Raw genomic sequence first — 15,076 nt, forward strand, 5'->3', positions numbered from 1 at the left:
CTAGAAGAACAAATGAGAGCTAAAGAGTTTGTGATAATGCGTGTTCATGCCGGCCTGAGTGATCTCTCTGTATCTCATTCATGGCCATAAAACTTCCCTGGAGAGAGGACTTATGGCAGGTTTCTTGATCTTCTTCCTGGGAGTAAAAGCCACCCGTAAGAGTGTATGGAAGCCTCACCCATAAGGAAGCATGGCAGCCTCATTTTTCCAGGAAGCCTCACCCATAAGGAAGCATGGCAGCCTCATTTTTCCAGAAGTCTCTGCTTTTTGTCAGATAAAGGAAGCACCAAGAAGGCTTCTTTCTGCACCTATTAAATCCCCAGTGGCTTCAGTTTAAAATGAGTTCCATACCAGCTTGGGTTCTAAGTGCATCCCTCACATCAGCAATTGCACTCTGGTTTCGTGAGCCTAAGGTCGTCATTCCGAATTTGGACTTCAGGGTTTTGCACTTTTCTGGTAATATTTCATGTTTGACTAGAATAAGATCCCTTGCTATCAGATATTTAAAAACAAAACAGTATATACACAAAAATGCCTTTCTACCTGTAAATAAAGTGAGGTACTTGAGTCTGTGTAGGGTTAGGACAGGAAGAAAATAACGTGAGAGCTCATGAGTCATGGCTTGACTAGAGGACATTTGGAAGTAGATTATCTCATCTGGTGCCTTGGAAGTTTGGTCCTCAACAAGCAGCATTGAGTCTCCTGGAAGCTTTTTTAGAAATGCAGAATCGGAAGCTTTTTTAGAAATGCAGAATCTCAGGCCCCTCCCCATACTGACTGAATCAGTGTTCGTGTTTTTTAGCATGGTTCCCAGGTGACTTACCACTGCAATTTAAAAGCTCTAATCTTGTGTAGTGCTTCTCAATCTCGGAAGCACTTTAAAACTACCTGGGGAGCTTTTTAAAACCCTGATGTCAAGACTATACTTCTGTTAGAGGTGTCTGAACCAGAGCAACTCCATCTCGAATAGGGGCTGGGTAAAATAAAGCTGAGACCTACTGAAAACTGGTTGCAGTAAAGAAGCCAGCTAAAACCATCAAAACCAAGATGGCAATGAGATTGACTTCTGGTCATCCTCACTCCTACACTCCCATCAGCACCAAGACAGCTTATAAATGCCATAGCAATGTCAGGAAGTTACCCTATAGGGCCTAAAAAGGGGAGGCATGAATGATCCACCCCTTGTTTAGCATATAATCAAGAAATAATCATAAAAATGGGCAACCAGCAGCCCTTGGGGCTGCTCTGTGTATGGCGTAGCTATTCTTTTATTCCTTTACTTTCCTAATTGTCTATGGCGTAGCTATTCTTTTATTCCTTTACTTTCCTAATTGATACAGTTTGACTGTGTCCCCACCCAAATCTCATCTTGAATTCCCATGTGTTGTGGGAGGTAATTGAATCATGGGGGCAGGTCTTTCCATGCTGTTGTTGTGATAGTGAATAAGTCTCACAAGATCTGATGGTTTTATAAAGAGGAGTTTCCCTGCACAAGCTCTCTTTGCCTGCCGCCATCCATGTAAGATGTGACTTGCTCCTCCTTGCCTTCCACCATGATTGTGAGGCCTCACCAGCCGTGTGGAACTGTGAGTCCATTAAACCTCTTTCCTGTATAAATTACCCAGTCTCAGGTATGTGTTTATTAGCAGCGTGAAAACAAACTAATACACTAATAAACTTGCTTTCACTTTACTCTATGGATGTGCCTTAAATTCTTGGATCTTGCATGAGATCCAAGAACCCTGTCTTGGGGTCTGGATCAGGAACCCTTCTAGTAACACTTCCATGCACCATTTCTATAGTTTCTTACCAGAGAAGTTTCTCTGAACATGTGGAGCACTGGAAACCACGAGGAGGCGGCTCAGCATTCACTCCTGAGCATGAAGCCAGCTCTTGGTGGTGCTTCTCTGCAACTGCCTTTTGCCACTGACGATCACTCTTCTCTTCCTTTGGGAGAGCGAAAGGGAAAGGAAGCCATCTGAAGGGTCTTCATGATTATTTTTTAAAAAGAAAAATCCTAATATCTAATACTAAACCCCTGACGGATCAAATCAGACCCTCGGGGGGATGGGAGGGACATGGGTGTGTGTGATGTAAACACCCCTCCCCAGGTGTGACCAAGGTCAAGAATCACTCACCAAATAAAAGAAGAGTCCCTTTGGTAAATGCTTCAAAATAAGGTTACCAAAAGAAAAAACTGAATACCCAAATACTGCCCAAAACATGGTTTATGAAAAACAATAAAGCCTTTAGGTGGTTAAATCACAAATAAATAGTAAAGGCTGTACCATCAAGCTTGCAAAGAGACCGGGCTCTCTGGCCATTTTGTAAGGAAGCTCACTCAGAGGAGATGTTTTTACCTAAATTTGAGGAGAACTGATCTGCCTATTTGCAACTGGAAAGCAGACTTGAAACAAACAAACAAATGAACAATAAATTTGCAGTGTGGGGCAGGACTCGGTGGCTCCAGTAAAAGCACCTCCTTATGGAAGGGGCTGCATCCCAGGAAGGAACCTCAATTTGAGGAAGATGTCAAATTATTACTCAGTGTTTTGAATTGGCTGCTAACCTACTTTGAAAGATAGAAAAAGATGCTGCTTTAAAATGAGGGCTGTGCTTTTCTGAAAATACAGCAGGTGCCTTGCTGTGAAGAGTAAGGAATCATATGGCCTTAGTGTTAAAGGGATCTTGGCAAACCAGGGCTACTCAATCCATACCTATACCAGGATGTTTGTTTTGCAGGAACTTGGTGTTAGAATTGAAGACATCTACCCACAGGTCTTGTGATCTTTCTGCTCCCATACATATCTTTCTACTGTCTGAGATCATATTAAATGATAAAAACAGAAAACAGGTTCTAAGGTATGCTGGCTTTATGTAATAAGATTCTTTTTCTCATCTGTAACACTACTGTTACACTTCTATAACACTATTGGTTACCTTTCCAGTGTCCTTTGGGCTCTATCAGTGTTTTCTAAAATAAGGGACATTTATGTTGGTCAGGTTGTGCACTGCACAACTATAACAGATGTCATTTGTAGTGCAGTCTCTGGCTTCTGGAGCAGTGCAGCATGTAGCCTAGATAGGGGGTCACCATTATGGGAAGCAAATAGACATGGCCTCGTGTAACATACAAAGCAAGTCATTTCCTGTTCATTTGTCTTTCAGTCCTTCTGATTTTATAAAGAGAAAGTCTCTATTTGGTTCTGACATGCCTTTAACACCTCTCCCATGATTGTATTTCACCTTATAATAAAGACAGAACAGGCTTCTGGTTAGTGCCTTGACAGGCAATAGAATTACTCAGTAGGGATGTAAAGTTTTATCAATATACTTATTTAAATAAGAAATTTAACCAATTTTGTGAAAATAAGTAAATAAATAATACTTGGATTTTACAGTATATGTCAAGAAAAATGTGAAGGTGATTTTCACATGATTGCAGTTTGGGAAACACTGGGCAGTAGAGAAAGATCACCCCAAGCGCTAGGGCCTAGCATGGGGCTTTAAGAACACATTTTTATAGGGGGATGAGGTAAACAAAAGACTTATACATTATGATTTAAGTTGACTTGATTTAAAACAATTCTGCTCTATTGAAAACATCCAGTCTTTTTTTCTTCTAGTTATTTCCCTCTTTGATAATAAGTACAGCCTGTTTCTAAACCATTATATGGTCCTTAGGAATATTTTTAGAACAGTAGTTACAAGGTAGAAAAAGTAACCCCCAGCCCTGAGTTAAGGTTTATTTAAAGGTCACAGAACGCCAGGCAATTGCCGTGATTTACCTCTCAGAATTATGGACTCTGTTGTGTTTTTTCCTTTTTGTCTAATTTAGGGAATCTTATTTGCTTGGAATGAAAAGGATCTGCCAGCAGGACGACAGCCACAGATGGCAGTGCACATTCTGTAAAATACAAAAACAAAACAAACACTAGAAAAAATAAATCCAAGAGTCTGATCCCATAAATTTCTGCACTAAGGAGCAACTCCAGACTGCACACCAAGCTGTTTTAAAAGGCGTTTGTGTTAAGCCTTAGAGTGTTGTATCACATTCATGATATTTGATACAGAATACGTCAGACCAAAAGCCACATCCTAGGATCTTCTTTAAAATATCATTAAAATAGATGAAGCATTTTAAGATGTAAAGTTTCATTTCCTAAGGGATCCTCTAGTTGTAAAGATTGCAGCTAGTTGTTGTTGTTGTTATTATTATTATTATTTGAGACGGAGTCTCGCTCTGTCACCAGGCTGGAGTGCAGTGGCGTGATCTCTGCTCACTGCAACCTCCACCTCCGGGGTTCAAGCAATTCTCCTGCCTCAGCCTCCCGAGTAGCTGGGACTACAGGCACGCACCACCACACCCAGCTAATTTTTGTATTTTTAGTAGAGATGGGGTTTCACCATGTTGGCCAGGATGGTCTCGCTCTCTTGACCTCCTGCTCTGCCCACCTCAGCCTCCCAAAGTGCTGGGATTACAGGCATTAGCCACTGCGCCTGGCCACAGCTAGTTATTTTAAAGGACTTCTAGTAGGTCCAGGCTAGATTCTCAGCAAAGTTTGCATGGTATATGATGTGGTGCATCTCACCCCAGAAAAGACCTGGGAGTCCTTCTGTAAGTTGCTAGCAAGTGAATTCACAGCATCCACTGTAACCTTAAGTTATCTGGTTCTCTGCCCTAACGCTAACCTGCATCTGATACTGGGAGGTCCTTGACCAGGAATTCTCACAGCTCCTCCAACAGGGAAGTGGTTAGGAGATGGAAAATCCAGAAGCAGGAGTGGAGGGAAGGGAGTTAACACCCAATTCTCCACCTCCCCCAGAACCAACACCAGGATTGTCAAGAATCTAGGGTTGAAAATCCACTGCCAAGCTGGTCCAGTGGATTCACTCAGGTTGGCAGAGTGGCTGAAAAACCAGCCCTCTTAAGCACGTGGGTCTTCTCCCAGATATATTAGGAACTAGATGGAACTTGGCACTTGGGATCACTCAGTGTAACAACCCCATACCCCCATTAGACTCGAGTATACCCAGCACTGAGCTGGGAACTCAGGCTTCCCATCACCACATCGGACACTTTACCACTGGCCACACATTGGTTTCTGAAGACCTCTTACCTCCATCGTTTTGGTTTCTGAAGACCTTTTACCTCCATCGTTATGACTTCTAAGTTGATTTCTGTCTATATTCCACGTTTCCTTTCTATCATCTGGCCATAAAATATTTTTATATCTTCATGTGCAAAGAGTTATGGATATAAAGAACATTTTAAAATTACATATATCTATTCCATTTTCTTCCTAACTACAAGCTGATCATTGGTTTTCTTTACCACCTGCAAGCACTTAAAAGTAATCATTCCAGCTCTTATAATTACATCTTAATTATTTCTGAGCAGATCCCTTTTCTCTCCTTATGCTAAGACTGCATGATTAATGCATTTTTCTCTCTTACACTCAATCTTTTTATTATGTTATTTGTCTTTTTCCCTCTTCAGTCACCAACACAGTTCACACTTAATCGTGTAAAGAAAAACTATCATCCCCTGCTTGCTAATGTGCATTTTCCTGCAAAGTTCCAAATTCTACTTTTCCTGCAAAAACACCAAGCGCATTTATGTATCTCAAATCAACTATGATATTAGTCTTACCTATTTTTTATTGGTCATTTTTGTTGTATCCTACCTTTTGTTCTATAGTGTTTTCACAGAAAATCACATTGTATCCGTGATTTTGTTGAGTCAAAGGATATGTGTGTTTTTAATTTTGATACTACTACAAACCATCCTCTAATGATATAATCCGATTGACAGTCCAGCAATCTATGAATACCTTTTCCCCACATCCTCATCAAAACAGTGCATCATATTATTCTTTTAAATGTGGCTGTTCTATATGAAAAATAAAATTTTGTTATAGTTTGTATTTCCTTAATTATGAGTTGGGTTAAGTACCTTTGCATATGTTTATGTATCATTTATATTTATTTTTCCATGAACTCCCTCTTTATATTCTTTGCTCCAATAATTATTTATATCTTTATATTCTTTCCTACTGATTTGTAAGTATTCTTAATATATTAAGTAAATTAGTATTTTAATACATCTTTGAATGTTTTCCTTGTTTCATCTCAATTTTTTTGAATTTATCGGATTTTTTTTTCCATGTAACAGTTTCTAAATTTTACATGGTGAAATGTAAAGTGTTTTATGGTTTTTGGGTTTTGTGACATACCTTCTCCATTTAGAACTTATTTTTAAAATTATTCCATGTTTTTTATAATAATTTTGGGTTTTATTTGTAAGTTCTACATATTTTTTTCCCTGGAAATTTACTTGGGTGGAAGGTAGAAGGTAAAAATCTCACTTTATTTTTTCCCATTTTCCCAAATGGCCCACTGTTCTAGCCCCATTGGTTGAGGCTCCATCCTCTCCACCTTTACCATCTTCTAAATTCCCTTCATTTCTGAGTCCCTACTGGACTCTCTGGTCTATTACATTGATATGATGCCTCGTGACATGGGAGCAAACTGCAGTACTTACAGTTGAGCTTTTATTATCACATTTAGTGGCTCATAGAGCTAATTTCCCTTTTTTTCTGGGTTTTTTTTTTCCGGAATTTTCCTGTTCATCCTTGCAGATTTGCTTTTCCCATGTGGATTTAAGAATTTCAATCATTTTATTGGAATTGTTTAAAATTTTTACTGGGATTAAGGTTTATGTATAAGCATTACCTTGCGACGCCCAGTTACACCATGCAGGTCTTCTCCATCTCTCTCCAAGTTTCGAAATGATTCAAATAAGTGTCATCCAGATTTTAATGTGCTTAGAATCACCTGGGGGAAATTAGCAAATGCAAATTCATCTGGTCAGACATGGGATTTGAGATTCTGCATTTCCAACAAGCTCCCAGGTGCTGCTGATGCTGCGGGTCCCTGGAACACACTGGGAGTGGCAAGGAGATAAGCAGCCTTGAGGCACTGCCTCTGGTAGATTTCATAGATTGCCCCTGGAAAACCACTTGAGCCCACTGCTTCTTGTGGGAGCAGATCTTTGATAACTCTCTCAAGTTATTTTATGATAATCTGTCTAATTAGATTTTCTTTCTCATCTAGGACAATACCTGTTATATTTTTCTAGAAATTCATGCATTTAACCTAGGTTTGCAAACTCATTACTGTGGAGTTGAACAAAACAAACTTTTTAATAATTTCATTTCCATTCCCTTTTTCATGTTTTTTATATTGAATGTTTTTATCTTCCCCCCACCCCCGCAATTGATTAGATTATATGGCTTTTTTTTTCCTTTTCTCAAAGAACCACCTCTTGGACTTATTTATCAATTCTTTCTACCATCACGTCTTTTTTAATTTATATTTGCTGGTCTCTAACTTTGTAATCTGAATGTTTGACTCTCTTATTTTCCTTCTTGGTGGGGTGTGTGTATCATCATCTTATAAGAATGTGAACCGAAGTCAACAAATCTTGAGCTCCAGCCACGCTCTCTCTTCTGACCACACCTCCGCTGCCCCAGCCCCGCCTCCAGGACTGCACCCTCCAGATGTAATTGACACCAATGGCTTGCACTAGACTTTTTGCTAAGGGACCTGAAAAGAACTTAGAGACTGGCGTAAGTTGCCAAAGCCTTCCCACATCACTGAGAGAATAGACTTGGCAGGCTTATGTTTTGAAAAGCAGTTGGGGGTGCGCTCTGTCAAGGCTTAGCCACGATGAAGAAATAATCGAAGAGCAAAACGTCACTTAAGTGGCTAAACATGACTGGCAGCAGGGTTGGATTCCCCTTCAGCATCGAACACCTCATAGGCCATCCTCGGTGTAGACGGACTGCTTTCTAGTGGCTCCACAGGCCTGGCTGTGTCAGGGGCTGCTTTTATTCAAAGGCTTCTGTTCTGTCTTAACCAGGATCACTTAACTCTCTGAAACTCCAGTGATAAAAAAGCAAAACCGGCACAAACATCCAGCTTTGGAACTCTTTCTAAGGTCATTGTTTTTTCCCCTGCTGCGAATTTCTTTCATTCCTAATTTTCCTCTACCTTTCTTTCCCTTCATCCCCTACGATAGATTTTGAACCCCAGGGAGGTAGGACTCTGTCCCGTTCTTCTCCCTGGGCTGTCCACCCTCTGACCCTCACCCCACCTGGCGTGGCATTCAAAGGTGCATTTTCCGGGGTCTATGCCTGGAAATCATTGCAGCTGTTAGCCTGTGTCACGTGGGGCTGGCTAAGTGCGGGGCAACACGGTTGTACATGTTGCCATGGTGACTTCTCTGTTGATGGCAGAACCACTGACTCCAGCAAGTCACAGTATTCATTTTTGCCTCATGCTCGTGCTACAGGAATGCTAGGAGTAGCCCATGAAAATGGAGGCGAGTTGAGCTCAGTGTTATGCCTTGACTTGTGTGTCTTTCCTTACCCCCAGCGATCCCCCAATCAGATGCTTCCTACTGTACCGCATTTTTGAGTATTCTTCAATATCATGCATCTGTTACAGCACCATATCACTCAGCTATGGAGGCACTCAGAGGAGCACAACACCCTCTAAATTATCCGCCATCGCTTCTTGTACTGCCTCATTTAAAAAGACAATTGTCAGAATTCCCAGGTGTGAATTCTCCCAGGGGAATCTCTGCCAGTCACCACCTGGAAATGTTAGTTCCACCTCTGCTGGCCAATCAGCACCTTACGTCCTTGCTCTGATCTCTACATTTGCAGAAGCATTATCCTGATGAGGTTTTTAACCCATCACCACATGCTTTGCAGAGGAAAGTCACTGTGTAAATACCAATAACTAATACATGATAAACTGCTTCACTCCTTTGAGATCTTTGTCTGATTCCACGTGCTCTGCATAGACTATTCAGAAATTCTAAAGACTGATGCAGATTCCTAATTCTGCTGTTGAGTTTGTTTCTGAGAGAAATGCTGAAAGACTTTTAAACAATTAAAATCAGCTTTATGTTGAAATGTAATTGTACATAAATATCTATATGAATGTGGGGTACAGTTATTTTAAACATAGAGAATAAGATTAATTGCTTTGGAAATTCCCCTTTAAACATGCTAAAATGATTTTCAATCATTGACCTGGGAATTTTAACTTTTAGAAAACTGGAAAGGATACAGATAAAAGTAGTGATAAATTTATAAACTATTTTAATTGTTGAAATGCTTTCAGTGCACGATTTTGTTTTATCCTGGAATGGCCACATGTGGTAGGCAAAGTGGACATTATCAGCCACATTTTAAAGATAAGGAAAATGCAGCTCAGAGAAAATAAATGTATTCATTCCCTCAGCAAACACTGAATGGGTGGCCACAGAGGTGCTGTGCACAACCCTGGCTGCACATCAGTCACCTGGGGAGCTTTTCACAAATCCCGATGCCTGGTCCCCATCCCAAAGGATTCCTGGTGTGCATCAGGATTGTGAAGCAATGGGGACTGAGTTTATAGCACCTTGCTCTAAAGTATGCAGAGAATAGCATTATCAAGTGGAAAATGCATATATTTCAGATTCAGTGATTTTTTTTCCCACTACTCCTTCCTCTCAATGAAAATTTTGGAGTAAAACATACAATTCCATTTCTTTATTCTGAACTGTCTTACTATTTTCTATCACCCTTTAAATATAATGCAGAAGTCTGGAAGGATATGTAATTTGCATACGTGTTGGTGAAATCCCTGCTACTAAATACAACTTTGCTTTTTCTTGTTCCACTTTCCCCTTTTTGATAGGGAATAAATCATCCCCAAGGCTGCTAGAGCCAATTAAATATTTTTTCACACTCCGTTGACATGAATGAGAAGAACTGTGACAGAGCCACAAGGCTCATGCCAGGACTTTATCACGCTATCTTTATAATGATGTGAGCCGGCACCACGGAGGAATGGTGTGGGAAACCATCAGGAAGCTTTAATAACTAAGGATAATTTGTTTCATCAGTTTCTCCTTGATGGCCATTTGCCATTTCACCTGTCAAGAAGCAAAACTAGTTGTCTTGTGAGATCTCAGGTTAACTCAAGAAGAGAACAGTTTAGCCAACAATGGAAGCATATTTAGCATGGGGCTTTTATATTCAGTTCTCTGAAGTCAGCCTTCTTGGAAGAAAATACATTGTCTTGGGATTGGAATTATAAATTTCTCTTGTGCTAATGCAACTGAAAAGAGTATTTCAAAACCAAGAGCCCAACTGGGCATTCATAAAAGACTTAAAATATGTGTAGAATTAATTTTTAAAAGCACTTTAGGTTTGCCCATGCCCTGCTTCTAACCGCACAGTGGAGCCAGAATCTAGTCAGCTGTCTGTGGTCTGGGTGACTCCACCATGTTCTCGGCAACGCTCCTCATCTATGTATTATACTAGTTTCTGAAAACGTAAGAATAAAAAGGATCAAGCTCACATTTTGATGAAATAGCAGTTACAACACAAACATCCCATGCCTATTGGCAGAACTGGTCCACAGAGCACAGAAGCACATTCATCGTGTAAAGCTGAAAACAGCATCTTCTGCAAGTTGAGATACAGAGGTTCCAGCAGAAGATTAAACATTTTTAAATGCTTTTTATTATTCACTGAACTCCTTTGAAAGACACAGGATGACAATAAAAGCAAATCAGTAATATTCAGGCATTTCCAAAGGGTCCATCCACAGCCAAAGTATGGCCTTTGAATTTACTGGAAACTTCCACAGAGGGAGAATAAAAGGAGTCCCTTCATCCTTGCTTGATTCCTAAAATGTGCCTAAGTATTCTCACAAATGACGAAGTGCATCTCTTGAGTAGACTTAAGGTGATAAAATGTTATTTTCACCGAGCTCCCAAGCCATGCATTGTGGAAGTCCAAAGCCCTTACTGATAATTGCATAATGCCCAGGGGATGTGTTTCTCTGCAGAAGTCCGAAGACAATAGATCCAGGGTCTCCTGAAGACTTTCATCTTATGAATTGTGTGAATCCCTGACCACTGCCTAAGAGGAAAGGTGAAATACATCAGAGAATGTCCTTAAAATATCCCTTTTTGACTTACTATAGTTGGTTGTTTTCCTCTTTTAACTATCATAACTTTCTCAGCCACCTTCTCCCTAGAAACTGCGGCTGTTTCTGTGACTCAGCAAACAACCAATTCTTGCTAATACTGCTTTGCTAATAAAACCACAAGTTCGCTTAGCTGAGACTCCTGTATAGCAGGTGTGTTCACAAAACTTGGTGAGCACCCATATCTGAGACGCAGCATTCCATAAAGCCAGAGGCAGTCACCGAGGCCGTCTGACATACCATAATATGCCCATATGGCTTCAGGCTTTCCACCCTAATCTGGCTGTGTCCCGCATTGCACCCATGCAGCAGTAGAACCAGCAGTAAGAATGTTTTTTCAAAAAACAAATCCATAAACTTCAAAAAAATCCACGGTACAGTATTTTAAAAAATATGTGTAGCCAGGCGCAGTGGCACGTGCCTATAGTCCCAGCTACATGAGTCCAGGAGTTCAAGATCAGCCTGAGCAACATAGCAAGACCCTGTCTCTAAAAAGAAAATTTAAAAATGCATCTGTTCTCTCTCATATATGCCTTTAAATGCATCCATAGCATCAAGAACCTAAATGCCAACATTCCAATATTTTTCCTCCCTGATACACTTGCTTTAGAGATTCAACTTGTATTTTTGCTTTGAACCAGGAAAGGTATCCAAGGTCATACTAAGATAACCATTTATTAAACTCTTTGGCTGTTTTTTCCTAAACTGTAATAAACTCCCCCCTCCAACATTCAAAATAGTAAAGAATTCTCTCTGAAATTAACACAGTGTTCCTATTACTGCTTTCACAACACTAAAAAGAAATAGAACTAACGGAGTCGAACTGTGGGGCATTCTGGCAGGCAAATCATTAAATTCACACAAATGATTCGGCCAAGGGAAAAAGGACAAGGTTCTCAGAAGGAATTATTTCAGTTCCCTCTCAGACACTGCATTAAATTAAAATGCACACGCGCACACACACACACACACACACAAAAGCAGCTGGAGACCTGAGTCACCAATGGTCTACATTAAATTTCTGCAACTGGAAGTGAGGCAGGTATTCAAGCACTCTGGGAGCCTATTAGAAATACACATGCCCAGATCCCCCATCCAAGACCAACTCAGGCAGAAGCAGCATTTTTACCAGAGCTCAGGGCATCTGTATGCCCCTTAATGTTTGAAAGCTCTGAATCAGAGTGCTCTCCCCCAAAGGCATCTCAGACTGAGATAGAAGGAGAAGAAAAAGCCTAAGGAGGTTCAGCAACTTTTTCAAGGCCAAAGAACCCACCAGTTACACAGGTGCAGAGCCTTTTGTCCCTGACATTCAGAGCCCTGCGTGCATAGGAAGTGACAGCCCCTTCTGGGGAACCCTGCTACCGCCACGCGCATTCTGGAAACTGTGCAGCAGGAGAAACAGTGTTTTCCCTTAGACCAGGGTTTAAATGGCACTTCTCGAATTTATATTCCCCCAGATTTGGGGCTTCTTCCTTCTTGCACTCCTGTTAACATCAGCATGAATTCATAAACTCCCTGCAGCAGAAAGGAAAAAAAGCCGCGACAAACCTCAACAAAGAGCCGTACGGCACTGTTAACCGAGTGGTCCAGTCCTGCCCCAGCGTTTACAGGAGATTGGTTCCAGGACCCCCAAAGACACCCAAATCCACAGATGCTCAAGTTTCTGATAGCAAATAGTGTGGTAAATACCTACATATAACCTACACACACCCTCCCATATACTTTAAATTGTCTCTAGATTTCTTATAATACTTAATACAACATAAATGCTATGTAAAGAGTTGTTGGCCAGGCACAGTGGCTCACGCCTGTAATCCCAGCACTTTGGGAGGCTGAGGCAAGCAGATCACGAGGTCAGGAGTTCGAGACCAGCCTAACCAACATGGTGAAACCCCATCTCTACTAAAAATACAAAAATTAGCCGGGCATGGTGGCACATGCCTGTAACTTCAGCTACTCAGGAGGCTGAGGCAGGAGAATCACTTGAACCCGGGAAGCAGAGGTTGCAGTGAGCTGAGATTGCGCCACTACACTCCAGCCTGGGCAACAGAGTGAGACTCCGTCTCCAAAAAAAAAAAAAAAAAAAAAAAGATTTGTTATGCTGGATTGTTTAGGGAATAATGACAAGAAAAAAATATCTGTACATGTTCAGTACAGCTGAAACTTTTTTTCCTGAATATTTTTGATCCAAGTTTGGTTGAATCCACGGTTGGGGAACCCGTGGATATGGAAGGCCAGCTGGATGGCTGCTCCTGACAGTGAGGCTCTCTGATCCAGACTTTCAAGGTTCACCCTGAGAACTACAGTAAGATACATGAGAGAGTCCTGAATGAGGAGTTGAAACACCTCGTCCTTGTAGCAGCAACTCTGGCACCCACCAACCATGTGGCTTTAACCTAATTATCATCCATTCTGCATTTTTGCCTCCTCAGCTGTAGAGAGGTTGTGGAACTACAGAATCTATAAAGGCCAGCTGTCACAATCAATACTCTACAATATTTTATAGTAACTTTGACCATTGATTTATAAACAATTATAGCTAAACATTAGGACTGGAATTTTTTTTTTTTTTTTTTTTTTTTGAGACAGAGTCTAGCTTTGTATGGAGTGCAGTGGCACGATCTTGGCTCAGTGCAAGCTCCACCTCCCAGGTTCACGCCATTCTCCTGCCTCAGCCTCCCGAGTAGCTGGGACTACAGGCGCCCACCACCACACCTGGCTAACTTTGTATTTTTAGTAGCGATGGGGTTTCACCGTGTTAGCCAGGATGGTCTCGATCTCCTGACCTCGTGATCCGCCCACCTCGGCCTCTCAAAGTGCTGGGATTACAGGCGTGAGCCACCGTGCCCGGCCTAATGAGCTATTTTCAATTAAAATACCTCTTTATCGTTAATCAGACAAAAGAGTGCAATGTCAGCCTACTCCGAGAGCATGAAGAAATCTTTTTCCTGAAAGGCAATTGAGACAATTCAGAAATTAAATAAGTGACTGATGGAAAGAGGGAGTACGATGGAATCAATTGCCCACTCAGTCCTTTCATATAAAAGTTGGTTTAAACAATCATAACATATAGCCAATGATGACAAATTTGTTTATTCTGTGTCTCTTCACTCAACCTCTTTTGGTCACTGGATCTTGGACAATCATGAAAGCAGCTGCCACTTTCTCACTCCTTTAAGAAGCTGGAAATGTAAGGCTTGTTTAACTTTTCAAGTCTGGAGCCAAAAAGTCACAATCACCTTCCCCTATTTGAAATTGGAAATGCTGGCTGGCTAGTTTTTTTTTTAGAAACTAGGAGGTGAAGGGTAGAGTGAGAAATGTGAAACTCAGGACATGTCAGTACATGCCACGTAATGCTCTGCCTACAGAAAAACCTGCTGACTTTGAGAAATCACTCCCTCCCAAAAATGTGATTAGCAGGGATCCTCTTTTAAAATAAAACAATGTCCCTTATATCTTCAGCATCTTAGTCGATAACCATTTGTTTTCATATCTGTTTCAGAAATATCAATAGTGAATGGCTAAAAACATTATTTAAGAAAAACAATCATTTTCCGCTATATAACTCAGATTTGAAAAGAGAGAATAAAATGTAATAAAACAAAGAAGCTAAGAACAAAGGCAGAGATACCTCATCTAGCCCGGACCCACTGTAAAAATAATGTTGCAATTTAAATTAAATTATAATTAATAGCAGCAGTTTTGTTGAAGTGTCTCAAATTATTACTTTAGATGCTGAAACTCCAGTGGTTTCCATGGAGATATTTTCTCTAGGAGATGTCAGATATGATCTAATTTTTTTGTCTCTGATACATGACAACCTGAAGCTTCCAGAGCCTTTCATTTTGGGGGGTTTTATATTAGATATTTCAATTTATTTTTATATGCACTTCAATATGTTTTGTTTGCAATTGGTTTCTGAGCCTAAATATTTTGAAACTTAGTAAATAAGAACCACAACCATCAAATTTGTCTTCTGTAGTTTAAAAAAAAAAAAAAAGAAAAAAAAAAACTTTACTCTCCC

General features: G+C 40.6%; 1 protein-coding gene and 1 non-coding gene across 2 annotated transcripts in view; both read left to right on the plus strand.

The window, feature by feature from the left end:
• CNTNAP2 (contactin associated protein 2) overlaps positions 1-15,076 on the plus strand; it is a 2,266,356-nt gene that overhangs the window by 2,236,956 nt on the left and 14,324 nt on the right.
• Positions 1,773-1,987, plus strand: LOC112134541 (small nucleolar RNA U3). Its single transcript, XR_002915945.2, has one exon. It is a non-coding gene; the product is annotated as a small nucleolar RNA U3 (small nucleolar RNA).

This window comes from Pongo abelii, chromosome 6 (assembly GCF_028885655.2).
Source record: "Pongo abelii isolate AG06213 chromosome 6, NHGRI_mPonAbe1-v2.0_pri, whole genome shotgun sequence".
Lineage (NCBI taxonomy): Eukaryota > Metazoa > Chordata > Mammalia > Primates > Hominidae > Pongo > Pongo abelii.